The sequence below is a fragment of the Loxodonta africana genome, chromosome 20 (assembly GCF_030014295.1).
Source record: "Loxodonta africana isolate mLoxAfr1 chromosome 20, mLoxAfr1.hap2, whole genome shotgun sequence".
Lineage (NCBI taxonomy): Eukaryota > Metazoa > Chordata > Mammalia > Proboscidea > Elephantidae > Loxodonta > Loxodonta africana.
The window spans coordinates 79,019,025-79,038,067 of record NC_087361.1 but is presented as its reverse complement, the minus strand read 5'-3'; the positions used below and the strand labels follow the sequence as shown (position 1 = coordinate 79,038,067).

The 19,043-nt window shown below is 38.3% G+C and overlaps 1 protein-coding gene across 1 annotated transcript in view; it reads left to right on the top strand.

The window, feature by feature from the left end:
- The window catches only part of CRB1 (crumbs cell polarity complex component 1), a 285,021-nt gene that overhangs the window by 24,912 nt on the left and 241,066 nt on the right, over positions 1–19,043 (top strand). The gene's annotated exons all lie outside the window — the stretch shown is intronic.

Here is a 19,043-nt window from a genome sequence, read left to right as displayed (position 1 = left end):
CTTAAATTTGTAGTTTGGATCACAAGGGGACCGAATGCTGAACACTGAAAAAATCAGCTATGGGTTAGCAGCAACAACTTCTTCATGATGACATGATTATGATTTATCTGACTATAATTTTAATTACCATTTCTTTTAATGTAGTTGAAGAACCCATATTTATACTCACCATTAATTTTTAAATAAAGAGTCAGTAAATCCAAATTCTGGCCTGGTCCACCATTAGTTAGCTGTGTGATTATAAACACATCATTTAAGTTCTCTAGGTCTCTAGATGAGTCTGGAGATAATTCAAAAACAGCTGCAGCCATGCGTTGAGAAGGAACTGCCAGAATTTCAAGCAGAGTTCAGAAGAGATAGTAGAACAAGGAATATCATTGCTGATTTCGGATGGACTTTGGCCAAAAGCAGGGGCGACCGCATTTGTGTCAGAGTGGAACTGTGATCCATAGGGATTTCAATGGCTGATTTTTCAGAAGTAGAAATATAGACCTTAATTCCTCTCCTGGAAATAATTATAATCTACTCTTTCATATATAAGCCCTCTGTTCTGGATTCTCAAAGTCTTTTTCCCTTTTTCCCATTATCTTGATTTTGTTTCACAGATGCCGAGGAACAAATCTGGCAAGAATAAAATTCATTGGTAGAAACTACAAGACAGCTAGGGAAGATGAACAAATAATACCAAATTTACTCTACTGGACAAGGAGAGGGAGAAGATTATCAACACTTATTCAAAAGTTAACTTTTGTGCCCAAAGTTAAGTGGAAAAAAAATCAAATGACCAAACATGTCATCAAATTGTATGTACAGTATATGCATGTGGTAATATGTATGTGTGTGTGTGTATGTGTATACCAAAGAAGGATTCTGGAGGGAAATATCCTAAAATTTAATAGTAATCATCTTTTGAGATTACATGTGATTTCAGTGTTTTTTGTTAATCTTTTCTAGAAGTTCTCCATTTTTTATTGTAGGCAAAACAAACTTTAATAATCAAAAAAATATAATATTTTTATTAAAGTAAGTTTTGTTTTCAAAATAATTTAGAGATTCCCCCTGAAATTTTAAGTCACAGAACTTCTGCTAACAGAAGTAGCTATATACAGACAAAAATGCAAAATATTTGGAAGCATGCTGTTTTTTAAGATGTTGAAAATACATCCTTAGAAAGAAATTAGTTTTAAAAATATATTTTAAAAATGAGAAACAGTTGACTGTAACAGTAAGCTGTGTGATCTTGAGCCATTTTACTTAAACTCTAAGTTTTCTCATCGGCAAAATGGCAACGGTGGTAGCTTCAGTTGCACTGGAATGCTGTGAGGATTAAATGAAATAATACATGTGCAACCTTCCTTCTGCTCCACCAGCAACAGCGGTCTTGGCTTCCGGTAGGTAATCAAACTCCAGATTCTTCAACCAGCACCAAGTTAATTTATCTTTTAAAAAGTTTTCAGGAGAAGCACCGTAGCAAGCACTGCAATGAAATAGTAGAGGTCTCCTGATTGCCCGCGAAGCTCCCTGTGTCCCAGTCATTTTGCACATCAAATGTGTGTCGTCACGAGGAACAAAATTGATTGGATACAACTTAAAAGTTCAGGGAAGCCATCAGTTCTGAGGTTCCTTGAGCTTTTATATCTAGCTGTGTGTAACCCCCTCAGAGGTATGTAGCTGGTTAGTCATATAATCTCCTTAGTTCCTGTGAACAGCTTCCATTGTCCAGGACAATTCTATTCCAATACAGTCCTCCCTTGGTATCTGCGGGTTCCACGTTCCCCTGCAGATACCGAAATCTGAGGATGCTCAAGTCTCTTATATAAAATGGCCAAAGTATTTGCATATAACCTAGGCAAATCATCTCTAGATGATTTATAGCACATAATACAATGTAAATGCTATGCAAATAGTTGTTACACTGTATTGTTTAGGGAATAATAACATGAAAAAAAGTCTTTTTTTCTTCCAAATATTTTTGCTCAGTGGTCGATGGAATTCGTGGATGCACAACTCAGATTTGGAGGGCTGACTGTAGTTCCCTTCTTCTCTTTAAACAATCTTGACAATGAGTTACAAATAATTAGTTTGGTACAATGGACTCTCTTTTATTTTGAATCTGATATCGGCAGATTTCTATTACTCAGTTGTTGCAACACTGTCTCAGTTACCTAGTGTTGCCATAAAAAAAAATTCCAAAAGTGTGTGACCTGTTTATTTTTTATTGAGCTTTAACCTAAAAAACCCAGTGCCATTGAGCTTTAGGTGAAGGTGATTTCTCATACAAAAATTTATAAACTTATTGTTATGTGACCGTGTTGCAATCCCTATAATACGACAGCACGGTCCCTTTCTGCCATCTCATCGTGCCTCCGGACAGGAGCTGCCATTTAGTCTCGTGTATCTACTTGAAATAAGACACACACTTCTCACGAGTATTGTTTTTTGTTTTATAGTCCTGTCTAACCTTTGTCTGAAGAGTGGGCTCCAGAAATGTCTTCAGTTCTGGTTTAGCAGTGCATCCAGGGGCCATAGTTTCTGGGGTTCCTCCAGTCTCTGTCAGACCATTAAGTTTGGTCTTTTTACATGAATTTGAGTTCTGCTCTACACCTTTCTTCTGCTCCATCTGGGACTCTCTGTTGTGTTCCCTGTCAGAGTGGTCACTGGCGGTAAACGGGCACCATCTAGTTCTTCTGGTCTCAGGCTGGTGGAGCCTCTGGTTCATGTGGTCCTTTAGTTTCTTGGGCTAATATTTTCCTTATGTCTTTGATTTTCTTCATTTTCTTTTGGTCCAAGTAGGATGGGACCAATTGATGCATCTTAAATGGCCACTCATAAACTGTTAAAACCCAACTCACCAAAGTGGGACGCAGAATGTTTTCTTAATAAACTTTGTTATGCCAATTGACCTAGATGTCCACCGAAACTATGGCCCCTAAACCCCAGCCCCAGGTCCTCTGTCCCTCAAAGTGTTTGGATGTGTCCACGAAACCTCTTAGCTTTTGCTTTGGTCCAGCTGTGCTGACTTCCTCTCTACTGCGTGTTGTCCTTCCCTTCACCATGGTTGGTTCTTGTCTACTACCTAAAAAAAAACCCACTTTTTGTGTGTGTGTGTGTGTGTTAGTAAATTCCTCTCTTCCCACCCACATAGCCATCAAAGAATGCTTTTTTCTATGTTTAAACATTTTTTTGAGTTCTTATAATAGTAATCTCATGCAATATTTGTCCTTTTGTGATGGACATAATGCCCTCCAGATTCATCCACGTTGTGAGATGTTTTGCAGATTCATCATTGCTCTTTATCATTGCGTAGTATTCCATTGTGTATATGTAACATAATTTGTTTATCCATTCATCTATTGGTGGGCACTTAGGTTGCTTCCTTCTTTTGGCTATTGTGAATGGTGCTGCAGTGAACATGGGTGTGCATATGTCTATTTGTGTGATGGCTCTTATTTCTCTTGGCTATACTCCTAGGAGTGGGATTGCTGGATCATATCGTATTTCTATTTCTAGTTTTTTAAGGAAGCTTCAAATCATTTTCCAAAGTGGTTGTGCCATTTTACATTCCCACCAGCAGTGCATAAGAGTTCCAATCTCTCCACAACCTCTCCAAAATTTGTTGTTTTGTGGTTTTTGGATTAGTGCCAGCCTTGTTGGGGTAAGATGGTATCTCATTGTAGTTTTGATTTACATTTCTGTAATGGCTCATAATCATGAGCATTTCCTCATGTGTCTATTAGCCACCTGAATGTCTTCTTTGGTGCAGTGTCCATTCATATCCTTTGCTCATTTTTTGATTGGATTATTAGTCTTTTTGTTGTTGAGGTGTTGCAGTATCCCATAGATTTAGAGATTAGACCCTTATCGGATATGTCATAATCAAATTTTTTTTCCTAGTCTGTAGATTCTCTTTTTACTCTTTTGGCGATGTCTTTTGATGAGCATAAGTGTTTGATTTTTAGATGCTGCCAGCTATCTAGTTTCTCTTCCAGTGTTTGTGTATTGTTAGTTATGGTTTGTAAACTATTTATGCCATGTACTAGGTCTCCTAGTGTTGTCTCTATTTTTTCCTCCATCATCTTTATCGTTTTAGATTTTATACTTAGGTCTTTGATCCATTTTGAGTTAGTTTCTGTGTGTGGTGTGAGGTATGGGTCCTGTTTCATTTTTTTGCAGATGGATATTCAGTTATGCCAGCACCATTTATTAATCAGATTGTCTTTTCCCCATTTAACTGACCTTGGGCCTTTGTCAAATATCAGCTACTCATAAAAAAAAATCTGAGTTCTCAATTCTCTTACATTGGTCTATATGTCTGTTGTTGTACCAATACCAGGCTGTTTTAACTACTGCATCAGTATAATAGGGTTCTAAAATCGTGTATTGTGAGGCCTCCCACTTTGTTCTTCTTCTTCAGTAATGCTTAACTTACCCGGGGCCTCTTCTCTTTCCACATGAAGTTGGTGATTTGTTTCTCCATATTGTTTAAAAATGCCATTGGAATTTGGATCGGGATTGCATTGTGTCTGTAGATCACTTTGGGTAGAATTGATATTTTTATGGTGTTGAATCTTTCTATCCATGAGCATGGTATGTTTTTGCATGTATGTAGAATTTCTTGGTTTCTTGCAGTACTGTTTTGTAGTTTTCTTTGTATAGGTGTTTTATGTCTCTCATTAGATTTATTCCTAAGTACCTATATGGTCGTTATGAGTTGGAATTGACTTGACGACAGTGGGTTTGGTTTTTTTCGTTTTACCTTGTCTTCTTGGGGGCTACATGGTATTGATTTGGTGATTTCCTTTTCGAAGTTCCCTTTGCTGATGTATAGGAATCCAACTGATTCTTGTATGTTTATCTTGAATCCTGATACTTTGCTGAAATCTTCTTAGTTTCAGTAGTTTTCTTTGGAGTTTTCTGTATATAAGATCCTATCATCTGTGAATAGGAATATTTTTACTTCTTTACCAGTTTGGTAGCCCTTTTTTTTTTTTTTTTTTTCTTGCCTTATTGCTCTGGCTAGGACTTCTAGCACAATGTTGAATAAGAGTGGTGATAAAGAGCATCCTTGTCTGCTTCCCACTCTCAGGGGGAATGCTTTCAGTTTCTCCCTGTTTAGAATGATGTTGGCTGTTGGTTTTATATAAATGCCCTTTATTATGTTGAGGAACTTCCCTTCTATTCCTATTTTGCTGAGAGTTTTTTTTTTTTTTTTAAATCATGAATAGGTGTTGACTTTGTCAAATGCCTTTCCTGCATCAATTGATAAGATCACATGGTTTTTATCTTTTGTTTTATTTATGTGATGGATTACATTGATTGCTTTTCTAGTGTGGAACCATCCCTGCACACCTGGTATGAATCCTACTTGGTCATGATGAATTATTTCTTTGATATGCTATTGAATTCTATTGGCTAGAATTTTGTTGAGGATTTTTGTGTCTATGTTAATGAGGAATATTAGGTTTGTAATTTTCTTTTTTTTTGTGGCATCTTTTCCTGGCTTTCATATCAGGGTTATGCTGGCTTCCCCTTTTCTATGCCCTGAAATACCTTTACTGCTACTGGTGTTAACTGTTCTCCAGTGAAGCCGTTGGGGCCAGAGCTTTCTTTTGCTGTTGGGAGTTTTTTTTTTTTTTTTAAATTACCTCTTCAATCTCTTCTTTTGTTATGGAATTATTTAGTTGTTCTACCTCTGCCTATGTTAGTCTAGGTAGGTAGTGTGTTTTTAGAAATTTGTCCATCTCCTACAGGTTTTCAAATTTGTTGGAGTACAATTTTTCACAGTATTCGGTTATGATCCTTTTTATTTCAATTAGGTCTGTTGTGTTTTCACTCATCTCATTTCTTATTCAAATTATTTGCTTCCTCTACTTTTTTTATTTTGTCACTTTGGCTAATGGTTTGTCAATTTTTTTGATATTTTCAAAGAACCAACTTTTGGTCTTGTTGACCCTTTCAGTTGTTTTCTATTCTCTATTTCTTCTATTTCTGCTCTGATCTTTGTTATTTTTTTTCTTCTGGTACCCGAGGGCTTCTTTTGCTGCTCTCTTTCTATTTGTTCTAGTTGTAGGGTTAATGTTTTGATTTTGGCCCTTCCTTTTGGATGTGTACATTTATTGCTATAAACTGACCTCTAAGCACTGCTTTTGCTGTGTTCCAAAAGTTCTGATAGGGCGTGTTTTCATTCTTATTTGAGTCTATGAATTCCTTTATTTTGTCCTTGATTTCTTCTATAACCCAGTAGTTTTTGAGCAAGGTGTTGATCAATTTCCATGTATTTGATTTTTTTTTTCCTTGCCGTTTCTGTTGTTGATTTCTACTTTTATGGCATTATGGTCAGAAAAGATGCTTTGTAATATTTCGATGTTTTGGATTCTGTTAAGGATTGCTTTGTGGCCTAAAATGTTGTCTACTCTAAAGAATATTCCATGTGCACTGGAAAAGAAAGTATACTTGGCTGCTGTTGGGTGGAGAGTTCTGTATATGTCTATGCGGTCAAGTTGATTGACTGTGGCACTAGATCCTGTGTATTTTTATTAAGTTTCTAGATGTTCTATTCTTCATCAAAAGTGATGTGTTGAAGTCTCCTACTTTAATTGTAGAGCTGTCTACTTCTCTTTTCAATGCTGTTAGAGTTTGTTTTATGTATTTTGGAGCCCTATCATTTGGTGCATGTATATTTACTATGGTTCCCATTAACTTTTGAATGATATTTTATCATTGATGGCATTATGTTTTCATTTTCAGAACACTATTTTTCCTCCGGAGAATTTTGCTCTGCTTCTAATTTTGGTTCTTTTTTAGGCACTCTGTTTTCTCTCTGGTTTATTTATTTCATCTTCAATATACTGTGATATACCTGTGTAAGGACTGATTTTTATTTATCATGTTCAAGGCTTTTTGAGCTTCTTGAATCTGAAGATTCACAATTTTCACAAATTTTGGAAAAATCTTTGCCATTTATCACTTTCAATACTGCCTCTTCTTCATTCTCTCTATTCTCCTTCTGTACATGTGATAGAAAAATATTAGGGCTTTTTTTTTTCTATCCTTGATATCTGTTAAACTTGCTATCATGTTTTATCTTTTTCTTTTCAGCTGTGTATAATCTGCTCTTTAATCTATTGTTTGAATTTTAAATGTCAGTGGCTGCATTTTCCTTTCCAATAGATCTATTTACTTAAAAAAAATACATATTCCTTTTTTTAACATAATGCCTTGTTTTTTGTCTTACAATTTCAATTCCTTTTTTGACAGTTTACATGTATAAAAATTTACATACACACTTTCAAGCTGTCAACCTATTTTCTCAAGATTTTGGGATTAATCTTCTGTTTATTGGTACTGCTAATGGTTTATCTGCCTTGTGATTTTTTTATCGTGAGCTTTCCTCTGAGAGTTTCTTTGCTTTGTTGTTTTGTTTTTAATTTATGAGAACACTTTATGACCTGAATTGTGGGAGCTTCCCTCTGAATATTTTTTCATATGCTTTTACCAAACAGGGTTCCGGTAAATCAGGACCAATTTTGTTCCCTTCTAATGTGTGTGTATGGATTGTGGGGGAGGGCGATGTCTCAGATCATATGGATAATGAGATGCAAGCTCTCAGGTTCTTATTTCTCAGATGAGTGTGCAAAGGCCAGGCAATTGTTTACTTCGTTTTTGCCCCATTCACCCATCCCAGGACAGTAGGAAGATTATTTATCAGGCCTCCCTTTCACTGAATGTCTCAGTTCCAAATCCCCAGCTCCTTCCCATGAGTATTAAAAACCAAGCTCCTTTATATAAGATCCATTTTTTTTCTCCTCTCCTCCCCTCCACCTTCCTCTCCTGCCTCAGATTACTCAACAGGACAGACAGTGTCTATTTGCATGATTATTATGCTGGCTTTCAGCTCCTTCTTCCTTTGGGTCACCTAGTGAACTCTCTTTCCTTCAGCTATGCACTTAAAATAATTTTTGTTTTGTTCGATTCAATACTTCTGAGTATTTGTAGTGGGAAGATTTTAAGTTTATATACAATTGCTATCTCACTGCAAGTAGAAGTTAATTATTCATTCATTAAAGTAAAAAAACCTTTGTTGAAATGACACCGTGTAATAGGCAATTTTGTTTCTTGTGCCTGGTCCCCTGGCAGTAAATGTAAATACATTTTTATTTGTAATAGACCCTAATCAAGAATCTTTCTTTAAAATAAATACCTTTTAAAATAAAAGAAGAAACTAAAATAAACTCTCAATATTAATCATCTCTATTTTTACACACATGCCAGTCTCACAGGTTATACAAAATTGTCAAATTTTATAATTTTTCATTTAGTACTACTGCCTGTTGCCATCAGGTCGATAGTAGGTATCTAGTAAAAGTAACAATTCCAAGAACTGGATTGGCTTAGCATTTACTTAAACCTTAATTAGTAGTATTTTAATATCCACACAAAAGCATTCCTTCTTCTACTACCGATCCTTCTTTGTTTCCAAAGAAACATTTGTTTCCAACTTTCACATTCCAAATCACCAGTAATTATCAATGCATCCTGACTACATGTTCAGGCAATTTCAGACTGCAGAAGCTGGTAAAAAGAGCTGAACAGAAGATTTCAAAGGGCTCGAGAAGACAAAGTATTCTAATGACATGTGCAAAGACCTGAAGTTAGAAAACTAAAAGAGAAGAACACACTCAGCATTTCTCAAGCTGAAAGAACTGAAGAGAAAATTCAAGCCTTGAGTTGCAGTATTGAAAGATTTTACGGGGAAAATATTAAACGATGCAGGAAGCATCAAAAGAATATGGCAGGAGTACACAGTCACACTTCCAAAAAGAATTGATTGAGGTTTAACCATTTCAGCAGGTAGCATATAATCAGGAATCAATGGTACTAAAAGAAGAGGTCCAAGTTGCACTGAAGGCATTGAAGAAAAAAAAGGCTCCAGGAATTGATGGAATATCAGTTGTGATATTGAGATGCAGTGCTAGAAGTGCTCATTCATTTATGTCCAGAAACTTGGAAAGCAGCTACCTGGATAACTGACTTGAAGAGATCCATTTTTATGCCTATTCCAAAGAAAGGCCATTCCACTGAAATGTGGAATTATCGAACAAATCATTAATATTACATGCAAGCAAAATTTTGCTGAAGATCATTCAAAAGCAGCTGCAGCAGTACATCAACAGGGAACTGCCAAAAATTCAAGCAGATACAGAATAGGATGAGGAAAGACGGATATCATTGCTGATGTCAGATGGATCTTGGCTGAAAGCAGAGAATTCCAGAAAGATGTTTACCTGTGTTTTGACTATGCTAAGGCATTCAACTGTGTGGATCATAACAAATTATGGGTAAGATAAAAAATGGGAATTCCAGAACACTTAATTGTGCTCATGAGGAGCCTGCACTTAGACCAAGAGGCCGTCATTCGAACAGAACAAGAGGATACTGTGTAGTTTAAAGTCAGGAAAGGTGTGTGTCAGGGTTATATCATTTCACCATACTTATTCAGTTTGTATGCTGTACAAATAATCTGAGAAGCTGGACTATATGAAAAAGAATGGGGCATCAGGATTGGAGGAAGACTCATTGACAACCTGCATTATGCAGATGACACAAGCTTGCTTGCTGAAAGTGAAGAGGACTTGAAGTACTTACTGATGAAGATCAAAGACTACAGCCTTCAGTATGGATTACTCCTCAACATAAAAAAAAATGAAAATTCTCACAACTGGACCAATAAGCAACATCATGATAAACAGAGAAAAGATTGAAGTTGTTAAAGATTTCATTTTACGTGGCTCTACAATCAATACCTGTGGGAGCAGCAGTCAAGAAATCAACTCGCACATTGCATTGGGCATATTTGCTGCAAAAGACCTCTTTAAAGTATTAAAAAGCAGAGATATCACTTTGAAGACTAAGGTGCGCCTGACCAGAGCCGTGGTGTTTTCAATGGCCTCATATGCATTTGAAAGCTGAACAATGTGTAAGCAAGGCCGAAGAAGGATTGATGCCTTTGAATTATGGTGTTGGTGAAGAATATTGAATATACCATGGACTGCCAGAAGAACAAACAAATTCATCTTGGAAGAAGTACAGCCAGAATGTTCCTTAGAAGCAAAGATGGCAAGACTTCATCTCACATACTTTGGACATGTTGTCAGGAAGGATCAGTCCCTGGAGGAGGATGTTATGCTTTGTAAAGTAGAGGGTCAGTGGAAAAGAGAAAGACCCTCAATGCGATAGATTGACACAGTGGCTGCGTCAATGGGCTCAAACACAGCAACCATTGTGAGGATGGTGCAGGATTGGACAGTGTTTCTTTCTCTTGTACATAGGATCTCTACGAGTCAGAACTGACTCAACGGCACCCAACAACAACAAACAATATTATTTGGTTACATGCTTTTCCAAATTGATATTTTTGATTATTACAAAAATCTTACTTTTAAAATAGCCTCAAATTACATGATAAAATTCTGTTCAATTGATTTTTGTATTAGTTCAATCATCAAAAATTCATGACAATATCTTTCTATAGTAAAAGCAGAATTAGCCAGAAATTTTATATCTATTTCAAGAGGTCTCTTATATTTGTCTCTTCTGTTCACAGAGTCCTCAGTTAGCATGTATCACGCTAAATAGAGCACATTCCCAGAAAGCCTGTCTTTGTTCATTCACACCCACACAGGCATACACACACTCATGCACATTATTGCTAACTTCATTGCATACCACCATTTCCTCTCGATCTTCTCCACGGGAGCTCTTTCTGTTTAGGTCAAGATCTGAAATTGTTTTCTCTGAGTATTTGGGAGGGGAGTGATTTCTTCACGTACGGTGGTATGGGGAAACCCTGGCGGCATAGTGGTTAGGTGCTAACCAAAGGGTTGGCAGTTCAAATCCACCAGGCACTCCTTGGAAACTCTATGGGGCAGTTCTACTCTGTCCTATAGGGTCGCTATGAGCCAGAATCAACATGAAGGCGCTGGGTTTGGCTTTGGTTTTGGATGGTGGGATGGGCGATATACTCTGAATTCTTGCTAAACCCCAAACATCTTTGAACCTAGTGGTAGGGTATAGGATTCTTCATTGTAGTCCTTTTTCCAGTGTTCTGTAAATGCTGTTCTGTTATCGTCTAGTTTCCATTCTGTCCAAAGCCTGAGTATAGATGGTGCTGCATGGAGTCAGACTGAAATTCTCGGTCTTAGAGGACCAAAGTAATGTGTTAAATCCCAAGAGAAAGGCAAGAACAAAGGTTAAAGCAAAGTAGGGAAAACTGAGAGTGGCTCAGGATATCTGTCAGGTTAGAGCAGATCAACCTGGAGAAGTCACTTGGGGCACAAGAAAGGGTGCTTGTTATAGGGCAGAGATGCCTGGGGATACAGGCTTCTAGAGCCAAATTTTGGGGTGAGATACTCAAGGACTTTATGACCTCACTGAGTTGTGTGCCTCATCATGGTAAATTTTGTAGGATATATTTCATTATTAAAGAAAAGGCTCAATTTCATGCTTTTCATATCTATAGCACTGCTAATGTTGTTGTTAGCTGCCGTTGAGTCAACTCCTGACTTATGGTGACTCCATACACAACTAAGGAACAAAATACTGCTAGGTCTTGCACAATCCCCATGATCGTTTCCTATTGGACTGTTGTGATACATAGGGTTTTCATTGGCTGATTTTTGGAAGTAGAGTGCCAAGTCTTTCTTTCTAGTCTGTCTTCGCCTGGAAGCCCCACTAAATCTTATTCAGCATCATAGCAATACACAAGCCTCCACTGACCAATGGACAGTGGCTGCACGTGAGGTGCATTGGCCAAGGTTCAAAATCAGGTCTCCTGCACGGAAGTTGAGAACTCTACCACTGAACACCCAATGCCTCCCTGCAAAAGTTAATTGCTACTATATATTTAAAGGAGTCACTCAGTGGCTTAAAAAGTTAAGTGCCCGACTACTAGTCCAAAGGTTGGTGATTTGAACACATCCAGAGTTGCCTCAGAAGATAGTCCTGACATCTGCTTCTGAAAGGTCCAGCCTTAAAAACTGTATGGAGCAGTCTACTCTGCACACACGGAGTCACCAAGAATTGGGATTGCCACAACAGCAGTTAGCAACTATGTATTTGAGGCAGCTTATTTTAGCCACTCTCCCTTCTTCTACCCACATGATTAACATTCGTTAATGGAGATATTTGTCTGACAGTACAGATTTTGAATTAGATTTTCTTTTAAGTGTGACTTTTTTTTTTTTTTATATGGCTGAGGATCTAATCGTATTTTTCCCCAAGATCTGGTGCACTTAGAATGATCCTAATAAAGTACTATGTCTCATAAAGACAAAAGCCAGGCATACTGTGAAGCATGGCACCATATAGCTGGGAGAGGGCTTCTCTTGGAGGGGGCTTCTCTAGTCTCTGTTCCTCGCTTTAAGAAAGATGGCACCTAAACTCTTCTGAATGATTTTTGATTTTCTCTTCAGACAGGATAAAGCATATTCCTTCATTAATGTACTTTTATGAGCAGGACACCAAAACCAACAAACCTGTTGCTGTTGAGTCCATTTTGACTCATAGAGGCCCTATGAGCTGGTGGATTTGAACTGCAAACATTTTGGTTAGTAGCAGAGCTCTTAATCACTCCATGAGCAGAATAGGGCTGTAAAATTATGACTGGGGAATCTGAGTTCTAGAACTTTAGAAATTCCAAAACGCAAGCTGCATAGTCCTGGACTGTTCTTCCATCAGCAAAATTGAGGAATAAATAATGTCCATAGGTGTGGTGGAGACCCTGGTTGTGTAGTGGCTAAGAGCTACGGCTGCTAACCAAGACGTCAGCAGCTTTAATCCACCAGGAGCTCTTTGGAAACCGTATCGGGCAGTTCTACTCTATCCTATAGGGTTGCAATGAGTCAGAATTGACTTGATGGCCACGGGTTTTATAGGTGTGGTAACAAGAGGCACTTTTTCAGAGCAGGTAAGAGCAGGGGCTCTAAAGCCAGACCGTTGGGGTTGAATCCTGCCTATACCCCTTACTAGATATTTGGCTTTAGAAAATTACCTTCCGAAAATTCGATTTTCTCATCTGTAAAATGGGAATAATAATGGTACTTACTATACTGTTTCTATAAAACTTAAGTCGTAAGGGTAAATTGTTTAGGACATTTACGGTGACTGGAATGTAGAAATCAATAAATTTTCATTTCTACTTGTATTGTCCAATTAGATCATTGAATTTCTTCCATCTTTTTCTTGCCATAACTGCCTTGCTAGATATTCTGAAGTCAATTGTGGCTCCAGGCAAGAGCACTGTGATAGAAACAAAGCAAGTTGGTTTAATACTGAGATCCACTTACCCTGGTCTGACACTGGAAGCCCAGAATATCAAGAACTTCCAGTAACAGAATCCACCATTTAGGTGAGTTTGCTTCTAGTAATTTGGTCTCCCCAGTATCTAGATTTCTTAATCCTGAACCCTAGTCTGCATACGATTGTTCCACTGTATCCTATGGTTTGATTCTCTACTGTGAGCACTCACACCATCCATCTGAAACTTTATTGATTGCTTCTCAACTCTGTCCTCCCTTTGGACTTTGTCCAACAATTGTGTATTCTAATTGTCCCTTTCTAGACTTACTGATATCCTAACTGTCCCTTTCTAGAGTACTGGATATGGTTTTTCACGGACATGAGATGTCTTTGGGCAGTAAAGTCTGCATGATTTGGAGATTAAGTTAGTGTGTTGAATAAAGGAGAGATAGAAATCATGGATGACACTCAGGATTCTAGTTTGGTCAATTGTGCGGCCAAGGTTTCCATCAACTTTGTAGGTGAGATATGGAACATGACAGGAGGAAGAGTGTTGGGTGGGGAGTGTAGGGGTAGAAGATGACCAGTGCCGTTTTTTCATGCTTATAAGTTGAGTTAGAAGGTTGTTGTTGTTGTTAGGTGCCGTGGAGCCAGTTCCGACTCATAGCAACCCTACGTATACCAGAAGGAAACACTGCCTGGTCCTGCACCATGCCCACGATCATTGTTGTGCTTGAGACCATTGTTGCAGCCACTGTGTCTATCCATCTTGTTGAAGGTCTTCCTCTTTTTCACTGACCCTCTACTTTACCAATTATGATGTCCTTCTCCACGGACTGATCTCTCCTGACAACATGTCCAAAGTATGTAAGATGCAGTCTCCGCATCCTTGCTTCTAAGAAGCATTCTGGTCGTACTTCTTCCAAGACAGATTTGTTCATTCTTTTGGCAGTCCATGGTATATTCTGACACACAATTTGTAATTATTATGTTAATTTTCTTAAATGATTTTAAGTCTCCCTCTATGTGGAGTCTCTTTGTAATGCAATTTTAATACCATCCAATAATTATCCTTGCTGGTTTTGAGTGTGCTGGAGTTGAGTATGTGGGAGTCAAGCATGTAAACATGTTTGTTAAAGAATCAACAGCTTTTAATTTAAGAAGAGAAGATAGCTATTGGGTGTTATTAGAAATAAAGTACATAAGTGACATAAATTTCTGAGTAATATTGTAGATAATTAAAATATCCAAAATAGATTTAAATATGTGTATTTAACTATGTCTTCTAAAAGAATTTATTTTGGGGTCAGGATAATGACTACACACACACACACACACAGAGTCAGAGAGAGAGAGAGAGACAAAGTGAGAGAGAAAGAGAGAGAAGATAAACAGGTGTCTTTTGTCCACTCTCCAGCTATTTAAGTGTCAAGAGGCAATATGACCACAGCAACAGTGACCCTCAAATTCCAGTGCCCATTACATTAATAATTACACAGATGACTACTAATAATCCGCAAGTTTTCACCTAGGGTCCTTTGCAAGTTTTCACCTAGGGTCTTTTACAACTTTTATCTTGGATTCGGTATACCTGAAGAACTATCGGAGTTTTGCAATCTGCTCCTTTAATGCCATTTATAATCAGTATTAACTGCATGTAAACACTAGATTCTTCTAGAATCTAAAAACATTTAAATACCTCCAATACTTATAAATATTTCCCCAAATTGCAATATTTAAAAAATATTATATAGGAAGATCTACATAATGCAGGTGTTGAATTAATTATTCATTTTAGAAACTGATATTTGGAATCTAATTTTAAAAATTAAAACAAGAAATAAGCAATACTCCATTTCGGGCTCTGGGAATATCTTTGTTACTGAATTACAGGGAGTGAAACCAAAGGTTAGAGGCAAAAGGAAGGACTGTGTCTAGCCTCAGTGTTAGTAAATCGTGCCTGAAAATGAGCAGTATCAGGGAATAAGAGTGGAGAGTTAGGTCAGATCTGGGAAAACAACCAGGCTGAGGCACAAACAAAGTCATGTTTCAGAGAACCAATTGGTCAGAAGTCTCTAAACGCTCCAAAACAGGGAGATTCAGATTGAGATAAAACAAGGCATAGAGTCCAAAATCCAGGAGAACAGGTAGGTCCCAGGTTGAGAAGTCATTAAAAAAAAAAAAAAAAATTCACTCAATAATCCAGAAAAATTAGAAGAAAACAAAAAAAGAGCAAATTTGAATTATTGAAAAGGAAAATGACCTTGATACCTGAGGCAGCCTTAATGTTCACGATTTAGTTTGTTATGGGTTGAATTGGGTCCCCCCCAAAAGATATGTTGAAGTTCTAAGAGCTGGTGCCTGTGGATATGAGCCTGTTTGGAAATAGTGTTCTTGCAGATGTTATCAGTTAACATGCGGTCATACTAGTAGACCTAGTAGGGTAGACTAGTAAGGTAGATCCTAATCCAGTATGAATGGTGGTGTCCTTAGGAAAAGAGGAGAAGAGACACAGAGACAGTCATGAAGGGAAGATGACTATTTGAAGATAGCAGCAGAAATTAGTTATGCTACCATAAGCCAAGGAGCACTAGGGGCTACCAGGAACCGAAATGGGCAAAAAAGGATCTTCCTCTAGATTCCTCAGCCCTGCTGGCATCCTGAATTTGGACTTCTAGCCTCCAGAACTCAAAGACAACTCATTTCTTTTGTTTTAAACCACCCTGTTTGTAGTATCTTGTTACACCAACCTTAGGAAAAGAATACAGGGTTATACTGTAGGGGAGAGAATTTATCCTATAGTGTACAGTCCAGACTCCACAATGCAGAGCCCAGGCCCCACAGCACACAGTCCAGACCCCACTGTGCACAGTTCACACCCCACAGTGCACAGTCCACACCCCACGATGCACAGTCCAGGCCCCACGTTGCACAGTCCAGGCTGAACGAGAACTTGAAAGTACCGGACTGCTGGACTGAGAGGCAGAATATGTGTTCAGAGGCTAACAAGCTGGCACAACTAGTGAGAGGCAAGGTGGGTGTTTAGTGAAGTGTTATGTGGAGCAGTCAGGCTCTGGGAAGAGAATTTCACAGTGGGAGCAGCACTTGGGCCCAGAAGTCTTAGGAAACAATGAAGAAATAGAAACTGTCCTTTGCTGAAAACCGACTTGCACCAAAAGGAAAATCATGCTGAGAGGCATGATGTAAACACCCAAAGTCAAATACCAAGGGGTCTTGCTCTGTGCTGTCTTGCAATACACAGTCATTTTCACTGCCAGCAAAAGCTTAAAAGTACTCATTTCTAAAACAGGGCAAATGGAATTAGCCATTACAAGTCAATAGAATGCTCCTAATTCTAGTCCCTGGGCAGGGTAAACCCTTAACTGCATGACTACTAATCAAAAGGTTGACTGTTGGAACCCACCCAGAGGTGCCTCAGAAGAAAGTTTTAGAGATCTGATTCCAAAAGGTGACATCCTTGAAAACCCTATGGAGCACAGTTCTACTTTGCAACGCAGAGGTCGCAGTGACAGCAACTGGTTTAGTTTTGGTCTCCAATTCTAGTCACGCCATGTTGTTAATTGTACTTCTTAGCAGCACACTAAAAAAGAAATTTAATTTGTGTGTCTGGTAATTTTTTTTTTTCCCGTAACTGAAAAAATATATATAAGTGTGAAAATTTGGGCCCTTCTACCCTCAATTTCCACCACCTGTCTGTTAGTTTGTAATACTATGCTGGCTTGCATGTTGCATGCTTGAAGCTATGGTACCCGTTGAATTTCAGATACCAGCAGGGGCACCTGTGGGGGTCAGGTTTCATCAGAGCTTCCAGATTAAGATTAGGAAGAAGTCCTGAAAATCTACTTCTGAAAATTAGCCAATGAAAACCTTATGGATCACCATGGAATATAGTCTGATATACTTCTGGAAGATGAGCCCCAAGGTTGGAAGGTATTCAAAATACACAGTGGCCACAGCAACGGCCTTGAGCATACCAGCAATTGTGCTGATGGTGCAGAGCCAGGTAACATTTTTTTCTAGTGTATGTGAGCTGGAGTCACTTCAAGAGCACCTAACAATAACAAACTTTAGTTTATTCCATTCCTTCTACCTTTAGTTTATTCCATTCAAATTTCTTTGGAATTCATATGGTACCTGGAAAAAAAAAAAAGAAATGGCCATCTAGTCAATATCAACTCATGGCAACCCCATGTGTGTAGGAGAACTGTGATCCATAGAGTTTTCACTGGTAGAGTTTTTGGAAGTAGATTGGCAGGCCTTTCTTCCGAGGAATCTCTGTGTGGACTTGAACCACCAAAGTTTCAGTTAACAGTCAGGTGTGTTAACCATTTGCACCCAGGAACCCCAAGGAAAATAATAGCTGTCAGTTTGTTGGACTGTGGTGGCTTGCATGTTGCTGTGATGCTGGAACCGATGCCACTGGTATTTCAAATACCAGAAGGGTCACCCACAGTGAACAGGTTTCAGCAGAGCTTCCAGGCTAAAGCAGACAAGGAAGACGGACCTGGTGGCCTACTTCTGAAAAAAATAGCCTGTGAAAACTTTATAAATAGCAGCAGAACATTTTCTGATATAGTGTTGGAACTTGAGCTCCTCCTCCGGTTGGAAGGCACTCAAAATATGACTGGGGAAGAGCTGCCCCCTCAAAGTAGAGTTGACCTTGATGATGTGGATGGAGTAAAGCTTTCAGGACCTTCATCTGTTGATATGGCACAACTCAAAAATGAGAAGCAACAGCTGCAAACATCCATTAATAATCAGAACGTAGAATGTATGAATTATGACTCTAGGAAAATTGAAATCATCAAAAATGAAATGGAATGAATAAAGACTGATATCCTAGCCACCACCGAGCTGAAATGGACTGATATTGCTCATTTTGAATCCACATAAATAGAACTAGAGAAATGGTAGGAACTGAGAGAGCAGAGAGGAGGAGCCTGGCATTAGAGTGACTGTAGTATCCCAATCACAGTTGGTGTTCAATATATGATAATTTCTTTTTGCTTAAACTTTCTTAAAATTTAAAAACAATTAACAGAAATGCCCATAAATTATCATTGGTGGGTAGATGACTTAAACTAAAGGATGATGGTTTACTCATTAATCTAATAGTACCTGGGTGGTGCAAGCAGTTCAAGTCTACCCAGAAGCGCCTTGGAAGACAAGCCTGGCGACCTGCTTCTGAAAGATCACAGCCTCAAAAACCCTATGAAGTAGTTCTACCCTACACACATGGAGTTGCTGTGAGTCGGAATCCACTCAAAGGTAACTAACAACAACTAGAGGCATTATTGCAGTGGCAAGGGAAGCCTCACACTGAGAGGCAGAAGATCTGTTTAATGAATTCTGCTTTCTTTCCTCATGCGTCTTTCTTTGCTTCGCTACCCTACCTCCATAAGAATAGCTCTGGAATCTACGTATTTAGAGAAATTTACCTCTTGACTGTAGTGGTTCAAGGTGAGGGTTACAGGAAGCACTAAGCACAGAGTATGATTTTTGTAAGCATACTTGCATTGTGTAGGATCTTGAATGTGGTTTGTAACACTCTAGCACATTGTACATCTGCTTATCTAACACATTTAAAAGAGGAAACTGGGAAAAAAGGAAACATCCACACTTGCACACTGGCTGATAAAATATAAGTAGGTTAAACTAGTGAATTGAATACGTAACTTTTTTTTTTTTTTTTTAATTTCTTTGAGTTGAGGAACATGTTTGCAATG